The sequence below is a fragment of the Eleutherodactylus coqui genome, chromosome 9 (assembly GCF_035609145.1).
Source record: "Eleutherodactylus coqui strain aEleCoq1 chromosome 9, aEleCoq1.hap1, whole genome shotgun sequence".
NCBI classification, from domain to species: domain Eukaryota; kingdom Metazoa; phylum Chordata; class Amphibia; order Anura; family Eleutherodactylidae; genus Eleutherodactylus; species Eleutherodactylus coqui.
The window spans coordinates 173870828-173884414 of record NC_089845.1 but is presented as its reverse complement, the minus strand read 5'-3'; the positions used below and the strand labels follow the sequence as shown (position 1 = coordinate 173884414).

Sequence of the window (13587 nt, the reverse complement as noted above, 5' to 3'; positions counted from 1 at the left end):
AATATCGCTGAATACATGGAAGATGACGGATCTCATAATAAGACATACCTGTATCAATAACAATCTAACTACTATAATACGGCCCCCTATGTACAAGAATATAACTACTACAATACTGCCCCCTATGTACAAGAATATAGCTACTATAATACTGCCCCCTATGTACAAGAATATAACTACTATAATACTGCCTCCTTGTACAAGAATATAACTACTATAATACGGCCTCCTATGTACAGGAATATAACTACTACAATACTGCCCCCTATGTACAAGAATATAACTACTACAATACTGCCCCCTATGTACAAGAATATAACTACTATAATACTGCCTCCTTGTACAAGAATATAACTACTATAATACTGCCCCCTATGTACAAGAATATAACTACTGTAATACTGCCTCCTATGTACAAGAATATAACTACTATAATACTGCCCCCCATGTACAAGAATATAACTACTATAATACTGTTCCTATGTACAAGAATATAACTACTATAATACTGCCTCCTATGTACAAGAATATAACTACTATAATACTGCCTCCTATGTACAAGAATATAACTACTATAATACTGCCCCCTATGTACAAGAATATAACTACTATAATACTGTCTCCTATGTACAAGAATATAACTACTATAATACTGCCCCCTATGTACAAGAATATAACTACTATAATACTGCCTCCTATGTACAAGAATATAACTACTATAATACTGCCCCCTATGTACAAGAATATAACTACTATAATACTGCTCGTATGTACAAGAATATAACTACTATAATACTGACCCCTATGTACAAGAATATAACTACTATAATACTGCCTCCTATGTACAAGACTATAACTACTATAATACTGCCTCCTATGTACAAGAATATAACTACTATAATAATGCCCCCTATGTACAAGAATATAACTACTATAATACTGCTCCTATGTACAAGAATATAACTACTATAATACTGTCTCCTATGTACAAGAATATAACTACTATAATACTGCCCCCTATGTACAAGAATATAACTACTATAATACTGCCCCCTATGTACAAGAATACAACTACTATAATACTGCCCCTATGTACAAGAATATAACTACTATAATACTGCCCCCTATGTACAAGAATATAACTACTATAATACTGCTCCTATGTACAAGAATATAACTACTATAATACGGCCCCTTATGTACAAGAATATAACTACTATAATACTGCTCCTATGTACAAGAATATAACTACTATAATACTGCCCCCTATGTACAAGAATATAACTACTATAATACTGCTCCTATGTACAAGAATATAACTACTATAATACTGCCCCCTATGTACAAGAATATAACTACTATAATACTGCCTCCTATGTACAAGAATATAACTACTATAATACTGTCCCCTTATGTACAAGAATATAACTACTATAATACTGCTCCTATGTACAAGAATATAACTACTATAATACTGACCCCTATGTACAAGAATATAACTACTATAATACTGCCTCCTATGTACAAGAATATAACTACTATAATACTGCCCCCTATGTACAAGAATATAACTACTATAATACTGCCCCCTATGTACAAGAATATAACTACTATAATACTGCTCCTATGTACAAGAATATAACTACTATAATACTGTCTCCTATGTACAAGAATATAACTACTATAATACTGCCCCCTATGTACAAGAATATAACTACTATAATACTGCTCCTATGTACTAGAATATAACTACTATAATACTGCCCCTATGTACAAGAATATAACTACTATAATACTGCTCCTATGTACAAGAATATAACTACTATAATACTGCCCCCTATGTACAAGAATATAACTACTATAATACTGCCTCCTATGTACAAGAATATAACTACTATAATACTGTCCCCTATGTACTAGAATATAACTGCTATAATACTGCCCCCTACGTACAAGAATATAACTACTATAATACTGCCCCTATGTACAAGAATATAACCACTATAATACTGCCCCCTATGTACAAGAATATAACTACTATAATACTGCCCCCTATGTACAAGAATATAACTACTATAATACTGCCCCTATGTACAAGAATATAACTACTATAATACTGCCTCCTATGTACAACAATATAACTACTATAATACTGCCCCCTATGTACAAGAATATAACTACTATAATACTGCCCCCTATGTACAGAATATACCTACTATAATACTGCCCCCTATGTACAAGAATATAACTACTATAATACTGCCTCCTATGTACAAGAATATAACTACTATAATACTGCCTCCTATGTACAACAATATAACTACTATAATACTGCCCCCTATGTACAAGAATATAACTACTATAATACTGCCCCCTATGTACAGAATATACCTACTATAATACTGCCCCCTATGTACAAGAATATAACTACTATAATACTGCCTCCTATGTACAAGAATATAACTACTATAATACTGCCCCTATGTACAAGAATATAACTACTATAATACTGCCCCTATGTACAAGAATATAACTACTATAATACTGCCCCCTATGTACAGAATATACCTACTATAATACTGCCCCCTATGTACAAGAATATAACTACTATAATACTGCCCCCTATGTACAAGAATATAACTACTATAATACTGCCCCCTATGTACAAGAATATAACTACTATAATACTGCCCCCTATGTACAGAATATACCTACTATAAAACTGCCCCCTATGTACAAGAATATAACTACTATAATACTGCCTCCTATGTACAAGAATATAACTACTATAATACTGCCTCCTATGTACAACAATATAACTACTATAATACTGCCCCCTATGTACAAGAATATAACTACTATAATACTGCCCCCTATGTACAGAATATACCTACTATAATACTGCCCCCTATGTACAAGAATATAACTACTATAATACTGCCTCCTATGTACAAGAATATAACTACTATAATACTGCCCCTATGTACAAGAATATAACTACTATAATACTGCCCCTATGTACAAGAATATAACTACTATAATACTGCCCCCTATGTACAAGAATATAACTACTATAATACGGCCCCTTATGTACAAGATTATAACTACTATAATACTGCCCCTATGTACAAGAATATAACTACTATAATACTGCTCCTATGTACAAGAATATAACTACTATAATACGGCCCCCTATGTACAAGAATATAACTACTATAATACTGTCTCCTATGTACAAGAATATAACTACTATAATACTGCCCCCTATGTACAAGAATATAACTACTATAATACTGCTCCTATGTACAAGAATATAACTACTATAATACGGCCCCCTATGTACAAGAATATAACTACTATAATACTGCTCCCTATGTACAAGAATATAACTACTATAATACTGCTCCTATGTACAAGAATATAACTACTATAATACGGCCCCCTATGTACAAGAATATAACTACTATAATACTGCTCCCTATGTACAAGAATATAACTACTATAATACTGTCTCCTATGTACAAGAATATAACTACTATAATACTGCCCTCTATGTACAAGAATATAACTACTATAATACTGCTCCTATGTACAAGAATATAACTACTATAATACTGCCCCCTATGTACAAGAATATAACTACTATAATACTGTCTCCTATGTACAAGAATATAACTACTATAATACTGCCCCCTATGTACAAGAATATAACTACTATAATACTGCCCCCTATGTACAAGAATATAACTACTATAATACTGCCCGCTATGTACAAGAATATAACTATAATACTGCCTCCTATGTACAAGAATATAACTACTATAATACTGCCCCCTATGTACAAGAATATAACAACTAGAATACTGTCCCCTATGTACAAGAATATAACTACTATAATACTGCCCCCTATGTACAAGAATATAACTACTATAATACTGCCCCCTATGTACAAAAATATAACTACTATAATACTGCCCCCTGTGTACAAGAATATAACTCCTATAATACGGCCTCCTATGTACAAGAATATAACTACTATAATACTGCCCCTATGTACAAGAATATAACTACTATAATAGTGTCCCCTATGTACGAGAATATAACTACTATAATACTGCTCCCTATGTAAAAGAATATTACTACTATAACACTGCCCTCTATGTACAAGAATATAACTACTATAATACTGCTCTCTATGTACAAGAATATAACTACTATAATACTGCCCCTATGTACAAGAATATAACTACTATAATACTGCTCTCTATGTACAAGAATATAACTACTATAATACTGCTCTCTATGTACAAGAATATAACTACTATAATACTGCCCCCTATGTACAAGAATATAACTACTATAATACTGCTCTCTATGTACAAGAATATAACTACTATAATACTGCCCTCTATGTACAAGAATATAACTACTATAATACTGCTCCCTATGTACAAGAATATAACTACTATAATACTGCCTCCTATATACAATATAACTACTATAATACTGCTCTCTATGTACAAGAATATAACTACTATAATACTGCCCCCTATGTACAAGAATATAATTACTATAATACTGCCCGCTATGTACAAGAATATAACTATTATAATACTGCCCTCTATGTACAAGAATATAACTACTATAATACTGCCCCCTATGTACAAGAATATAATTACTATAATACTGCCCTCTATGTACAAGAATATAACTATTATAATACTGCCCTCTATGTACAAGAATATAACTACTATAATACTGCCTCCTATATACAATATAACTACTATAATACTGCTCTCTATGTACAAGAATATAACTACTATAATACTGCCCCCTATGTACAAGAATATAACTATTATAATACTGCCCCCTATGTACAAGAATATAGCTACTATAATACTGCCCCCTATGTACAAGAATATAACTACTATAATACTGCCCGCTATGTACAAGAATATAACTACTATAACCCTGCCCTCTATGTACAAGAATATAACTACTATAATACTGCCCGCTATGTACAAGAATATAACTACTATAATACTGCCTCATGTGTACAAGAATATAACTACTATAATACTGCCCCCTATGTACAAGAATATAACTACTATACTACTGCCCCTGATGTACAAGAATATAACTACTATAATACTGCCCTCCATGTACAAGAATATAACTACTATAATACTGCCTCCTGTGTACAAGAATATAACTACTATAATACTGCCTCCTGTGTACAAGAATATAACTACTATAATACTGCCCCCTATGTACAAGAATATAACTACTATACTACTGCCCCTGATGTACAAGAATATAACTACTATAATACTGCCCTCTATGTACAATAATATAACTACTATAATACTGCCTCCTGTGTACAAGAATATAACTACTATAATACTGCCTCCTGTGTACAAGAATATAACTACTATAATACTGCCTCCTGTGTACAAGAATATAACTACTATAATACTGCTCCCGATGTCCAAGAATATAACTACTATAATACTGCTCCTATGTACAAGAATATAACTACTATAATACTGCCTCGTATGTACAGGAAATAACTACTATAATACTGCCCCCTATGTACAAGAATATAACTACTATAATACTGCTCAGTATGTACAAGAATATAACTACTATAACACTGCCCCCTATTTACAAGAATATAACTACTATAATACTGCCCCCTATGTACAAGAAAATAACTACTATAATACTGCTCATATGTACAAGAATATAACTACTATAATACTGCCCCCTATGTACAAGAAAATAACTACTATAATACTGCCCCCTATGTACAAGAAAATAACTACTATAATACTGCTCATATGTACAAGAATATAACTACTATAATACTGCCCCCTATGTACAAGAATATAACTACTATAATACTGTGCCTATGTACAAGAATATAACTACTATAATACTGCCCCCTATGTACAAGAATATAACTACTATAATACTGTGCCTATGTACAAGAATATAACTACTATAATACTGCTCATATGTACAAGAATATAACTACTATAATACTGCCTCCTATGTACAAGAATATAACTGCTATAACCCTGCCCTCTATGTACAAGAATATAACTACTATAATACTGCCCGCTATGTACAAGAATATAACTACTATAATACTGCCTCATGTGTACAAGAATATAACTACTATAATACTGCCCCCTATGTACAAGAATATAACTACTATACTACTGCCCCTGATGTACAAGAATATAACTACTATAATACTGCCCTCCATGTACAAGAATATAACTACTATAATACTGCCTCCTGTGTACAAGAATATAACTACTATAATACTGCCTCCTGTGTACAAGAATATAACTACTATAATACTGCCCCCTATGTACAAGAATATAACTACTATACTACTGCCCCTGATGTACAAGAATATAACTACTATAATACTGCCCTCTATGTACAAGAATATAACTACTATAATACTGCCTCCTGTGTACAAGAATATAACTACTATAATACTGCCTCCTGTGTACAAGAATATAACTACTATAATACTGCCTCCTGTGTACAAGAATATAACTACTATAATACTGCTCCCGATGTCCAAGAATATAACTACTATAATACTGCTCCTATGTACAAGAATATAACTACTATAATACTGCCTCGTATGTACAGGAAATAACTACTATAATACTGCCCCCTATGTACAAGAATATAACTACTATAATACTGCTCAGTATGTACAAGAATATAACTACTATAACACTGCCCCCTATTTACAAGAATATAACTACTATAATACTGCCCCCTATGTACAAGAAAATAACTACTATAATACTGCTCATATGTACAAGAATATAACTACTATAATACTGCCCCCTATGTACAAGAAAATAACTACTATAATACTGCCCCCTATGTACAAGAAAATAACTACTATAATTCTGCTCATATGTACAAGAATATAACTACTATAATACTGCCCCCTATGTACAAGAATATAACTACTATAATACTGTGCCTATGTACAAGAATATAACTACTATAATACTGCCCCCTATGTACAAGAATATAACTACTATAATACTGTGCCTATGTACAAGAATATAACTACTATAATACTGCTCATATGTACAAGAATATAACTACTATAATACTGCCTCCTATGTACAAGAATATAACTGCTATAATACTGCCTCCTATGTACAAGAATATAATTACTATAATACTGCCCCCTATGTACAAGAATATACCTACTATAATACTGCTCCCTATGTACAAGAATATAACTACTATAATACTGCTCCCTATATACAAGAGTATCACTAGTATAATACTGCTCCTATGTACAAGAATATAACTACTATAATACTGCTCCCTATATACAAGAGTATCACTAGTATAATACTGCTCCTATGTACAAGAATATAACTACTATAATACTGCCCCTATGTACAAGAATATAACTACTATAATACTGCCCCCTATGTACAAGAATATAACTACTATAATACTGCACCTATGTACAAGAATATAACTACTATAGTACTGCCTCATATGTACAAGAATATAATTACTATAATACTGCCCCCTATGTACAAAAATATAACTACTATAATACTGCTCCCTATATACAAGAGTATCACTAGTATAATACTGCTCCTATGTACAAGAATATAACTACTATAATACTGCCCTCTATGTACAAGAATATAACTACTATGATAATACTCCCTATGTAGAAGAATTTAACTGCTATAATACTGCCCCCTATGTACAAGTATATAACTACTATAATACTGCCCCCTGTATACAAGAATATAACTAATATAATACTGCCCCCTGTATACAAGAATATAACTACTATAATACTGCCCCCTATGTACAAGAATATAACTACTATAATACTGCCCCCTATGTACAAGAATATAACTACTATATTACTGCCCCCTATGTACAAGAATATAACCACTATAATACTGCCCCCTATGTACAATAATATAACTACTATAATAGTGCCTCTATGTACGCGAATATAACTACTATAATACTGCCCCCTATGTACAATAATATAACTACTATAATACTGCTCCCTATGTACAAGAATATAACTATTATAATACTGCCCCCTATGTACAAGAATATAACTACTATAATACTGCACCTATGTACAAGAATATAATTACTATAGTACTGCCCCCTATGTACAAGAATATAAATACTTTAATACGGCCCCCTATGTACAAGAATATAACCACTATAATACTGCCCCCTATGTACAAGAATATAACTACTATAATACTGCTCCCTATGTACAAGAATATAACTACTATAATACTGCTCCCTATATATAAGAGTATAACTAGTATAATACTGCTCCTATGCACATGAATATAACTACTATAATAGTGCTCCTATGTACAAGAATATAACTACTATAATACTGCCCCTATGTACAAGAATATAACTACTATAATACTGCCCCCAATATACAAGAATATAACTACTATAATACCGCCCCTATATACAAGAATATAACTACTATAATACTGCCCCCTATGTACAAGAATATAACTACTATAATACTGCCCCCTATGTAGAAGAATAAAAACTACTATAATACTGCTCCCTATGTACAAGAGTATAACTAGTATAATACTGCCCCCCCCTATGTATAAGAATATAACTAGTATAATACTGCCCTCTATGTACAAGAATATAACTAGTATAATACTGCTCCCCATGTACAAGAATATAACTACTATAAGACTGCTCCCTATGTATAAGAATATAACTACTATAATACTGCCCCCTATGTACAAGAATATAACTACTATAAGACTGCCCCCTATGTACAAGAATATAACTACTATAATACTGCTCCCTATGTACAAGAATATAACTACTATAATACTGCTCCTATGTACAAGAATATAACTACTATAATACTGCCCCCTATGTACAAGAATATAACTATTATAATACTGCCCCCTATGTACAAGAATATATCTACTATAATACTGCCCCCTATGTACAAGAATATAACTACTATACTACCTCCTATGTACAAGAATATAACTACTATAATAATTTTCCCTATGTACAAGAATATAACTACTACAATACTGCCCCCTATGTACAAGAATATAATTACTATAATACTGCCCCTATATACAAGAATATAACTACTATAATACTGCCTCTTATGTACAAGAATATAACTACTATAATACTGCCCCTATGTACAAGAATATAATTACTATAATACTGCCCCCTATATACAAGAATATAACTACTATAATACTGCCCCTATGTACAAGAATATAACTACTATAATACTGCTCCCTATGTACAAGAATATAACTACTATAATACTGTCCCCTATGTACAAGAATATAACTAGTATAATACTGACCCCTATGTACAAGAATATAACTACTATAATACTGCCTCCTATGTACAAGAATATAACTACTATAATACTGCCTCTTATGTACAAGAATATAACTATTATAATACTGCCTCTTATGTACAAGAATATAACTACTATAATACTGCCTCTTATGTACAAGAATATAACTACTATAATACTGCCCCCTATGTACAAGAATATAACTACTATAATACTGCTCCTATGTACAATAATATAACTACTATAATACTGCCCCCTATGTACAAGAATATAACTACTATAATACTGCCCATATGTACAAGAATATAACTACTATAATACTGCTCCCTATGTACAAGAATATAACTACTATAATACTGCCCATATGTACAAGAATATAACTACTGTAATACTGCCCATATGTACAAGAATATAACTACAATAATACTGCCTCCTATGTACAAGAATATAAATACAATAATACTGCCCCCTATGTACAAGAATATAACTACTATAATACTGCTCCCTATGTACAAGAATATAACTAGTATAATACTGCTCCCCATGTACAAGAATATAACTACTATAATACTGCCTCATGTGTACAAGAATATAACTACTATAATACTGCCCCCTATGTACAAGAATATAACTACTATACTACTGCCCCTGATGTACAAGAATATAACTACTATAATACTGCCCTCCATGTACAAGAATATAACTACTATAATACTGCCTCCTGTGTACAAGAATATAACTACTATAATACTGCCTCCTGTGTACAAGAATATAACTACTATAATACTGCCCCCTATGTACAAGAATATAACTACTATACTACTGCCCCTGATGTACAAGAATATAACTACTATAATACTGCCCTCTATGTACAAGAATATAACTACTATAATACTGCCTCCTGTGTACAAGAATATAACTACTATAATACTGCCTCCTGTGTACAAGAATATAACTACTATAATACTGCCTCCTGTGTACAAGAATATAACTACTATAATACTGCTCCCGATGTCCAAGAATATAACTACTATAATACTGCTCCTATGTACAAGAATATAACTACTATAATACTGCCTCGTATGTACAGGAAATAACTACTATAATACTGCCCCCTATGTACAAGAATATAACTACTATAATACTGCTCAGTATGTACAAGAATATAACTACTATAACACTGCCCCCTATTTACAAGAATATAACTACTATAATACTGCCCCCTATGTACAAGAAAATAACTACTATAATACTGCTCATATGTACAAGAATATAACTACTATAATACTGCCCCCTATGTACAAGAAAATAACTACTATAATACTGCCCCCTATGTACAAGAAAATAACTACTATAATACTGCTCATATGTACAAGAATATAACTACTATAATACTGCCCCCTATGTACAAGAATATAACTACTATAATACTGTGCCTATGTACAAGAATATAACTACTATAATACTGCCCCCTATGTACAAGAATATAACTACTATAATACTGTGCCTATGTACAAGAATATAACTACTATAATACTGCTCATATGTACAAGAATATAACTACTATAATACTGCCTCCTATGTACAAGAATATAACTGCTATAATACTGCCTCCTATGTACAAGAATATAATTACTATAATACTGCCCCCTATGTACAAGAATATACCTACTATAATACTGCTCCCTATGTACAAGAATATAACTACTATAATACTGCTCCCTATATACAAGAGTATCACTAGTATAATACTGCTCCTATGTACAAGAATATAACTACTATAATACTGCTCCCTATATACAAGAGTATCACTAGTATAATACTGCTCCTATGTACAAGAATATAACTACTATAATACTGCCCCTATGTACAAGAATATAACTACTATAATACTGCCCCCTATGTACAAGAATATAACTACTATAATACTGCACCTATGTACAAGAATATAACTACTATAGTACTGCCTCATATGTACAAGAATATAATTACTATAATACTGCCCCCTATGTACAAAAATATAACTACTATAATACTGCTCCCTATATACAAGAGTATCACTAGTATAATACTGCTCCTATGTACAAGAATATAACTACTATAATACTGCCCTCTATGTACAAGAATATAACTACTATGATAATACTCCCTATGTAGAAGAATTTAACTGCTATAATACTGCCCCCTATGTACAAGTATATAACTACTATAATACTGCCCCCTGTATACAAGAATATAACTAATATAATACTGCCCCCTGTATACAAGAATATAACTACTATAATACTGCCCCCTATGTACAAGAATATAACTACTATAATACTGCCCCCTATGTACAAGAATATAACTACTATATTACTGCCCCCTATGTACAAGAATATAACCACTATAATACTGCCCCCTATGTACAATAATATAACTACTATAATAGTGCCTCTATGTACGCGAATATAACTACTATAATACTGCCCCCTATGTACAATAATATAACTACTATAATACTGCTCCCTATGTACAAGAATATAACTATTATAATACTGCCCCCTATGTACAAGAATATAACTACTATAATACTGCACCTATGTACAAGAATATAATTACTATAGTACTGCCCCCTATGTACAAGAATATAAATACTTTAATACGGCCCCCTATGTACAAGAATATAACCACTATAATACTGCCCCCTATGTACAAGAATATAACTACTATAATACTGCTCCCTATGTACAAGAATATAACTACTATAATACTGCTCCCTATGTACAAGAATATAACTACTATAATACTGCCCCTTATGTACATGAATATAACTACTATAATAGTGCTCCTATGTACAAGAATATAACTACTATAATACTGCCCCTATGTACAAGAATATAACTACTATAATACTGCCCCCAATATACAAGAATATAACTACTATAATACCGCCCCTATATACAAGAATATAACTACTATAATACTGCCCCCTATGTACAAGAATATAACTACTATAATACTGCCCCCTATGTAGAAGAATAAAAACTACTATAATACTGCTCCCTATGTACAAGAGTATAACTAGTATAATACTGCCCCCCCCTATGTATAAGAATATAACTAGTATAATACTGCCCTCTATGTACAAGAATATAACTAGTATAATACTGCTCCCCATGTACAAGAATATAACTACTATAAGACTGCTCCCTATGTATAAGAATATAACTACTATAATACTGCCCCCTATGTACAAGAATATAACTACTATAAGACTGCCCCCTATGTACAAGAATATAACTACTATAATACTGCTCCCTATGTACAAGAATATAACTACTATAATACTGCTCCTATGTACAAGAATATAACTACTATAATACTGCCCCCTATGTACAAGAATATAACTATTATAATACTGCCCCCTATGTACAAGAATATATCTACTATAATACTGCCCCCTATGTACAAGAATATAACTACTATACTACCTCCTATGTACAAGAATATAACTACTATAATAATTTTCCCTATGTACAAGAATATAACTACTACAATACTGCCCCCTATGTACAAGAATATAATTACTATAATACTGCCCCTATATACAAGAATATAACTACTATAATACTGCCTCTTATGTACAAGAATATAACTACTATAATACTGCCCCTATGTACAAGAATATAATTACTATAATACTGCCCCCTATATACAAGAATATAACTACTATAATACTGCCCCTATGTACAAGAATATAACTACTATAATACTGCTCCCTATGTACAAGAATATAACTACTATAATACTGTCCCCTATGTACAAGAATATAACTAGTATAATACTGACCCCTATGTACAAGAATATAACTACTATAATACTGCCTCCTATGTACAAGAATATAACTACTATAATACTGCCTCTTATGTACAAGAATATAACTATTATAATACTGCCTCTTATGTACAAGAATATAACTACTATAATACTGCCTCTTATGTACAAGAATATAACTACTATAATACTGCCCCCTATGTACAAGAATATAACTACTATAATACTGCTCCTATGTACAATAATATAACTACTATAATACTGCCCCCTATGTACAAGAATATAACTACTATAATACTGCCCATATGTACAAGAATATAACTACTATAATACTGCTCCCTATGTACAAGAATATAACTACT

The 13587-nt window shown here is 31.6% G+C and overlaps 1 protein-coding gene across 1 annotated transcript in view; it reads left to right on the top strand.

Annotated features, from left to right (window-relative positions):
- Positions 1-13587, top strand: part of ADCY8 (adenylate cyclase 8) — a 488216-nt gene that overhangs the window by 423665 nt on the left and 50964 nt on the right. The gene's annotated exons all lie outside the window — the stretch shown is intronic.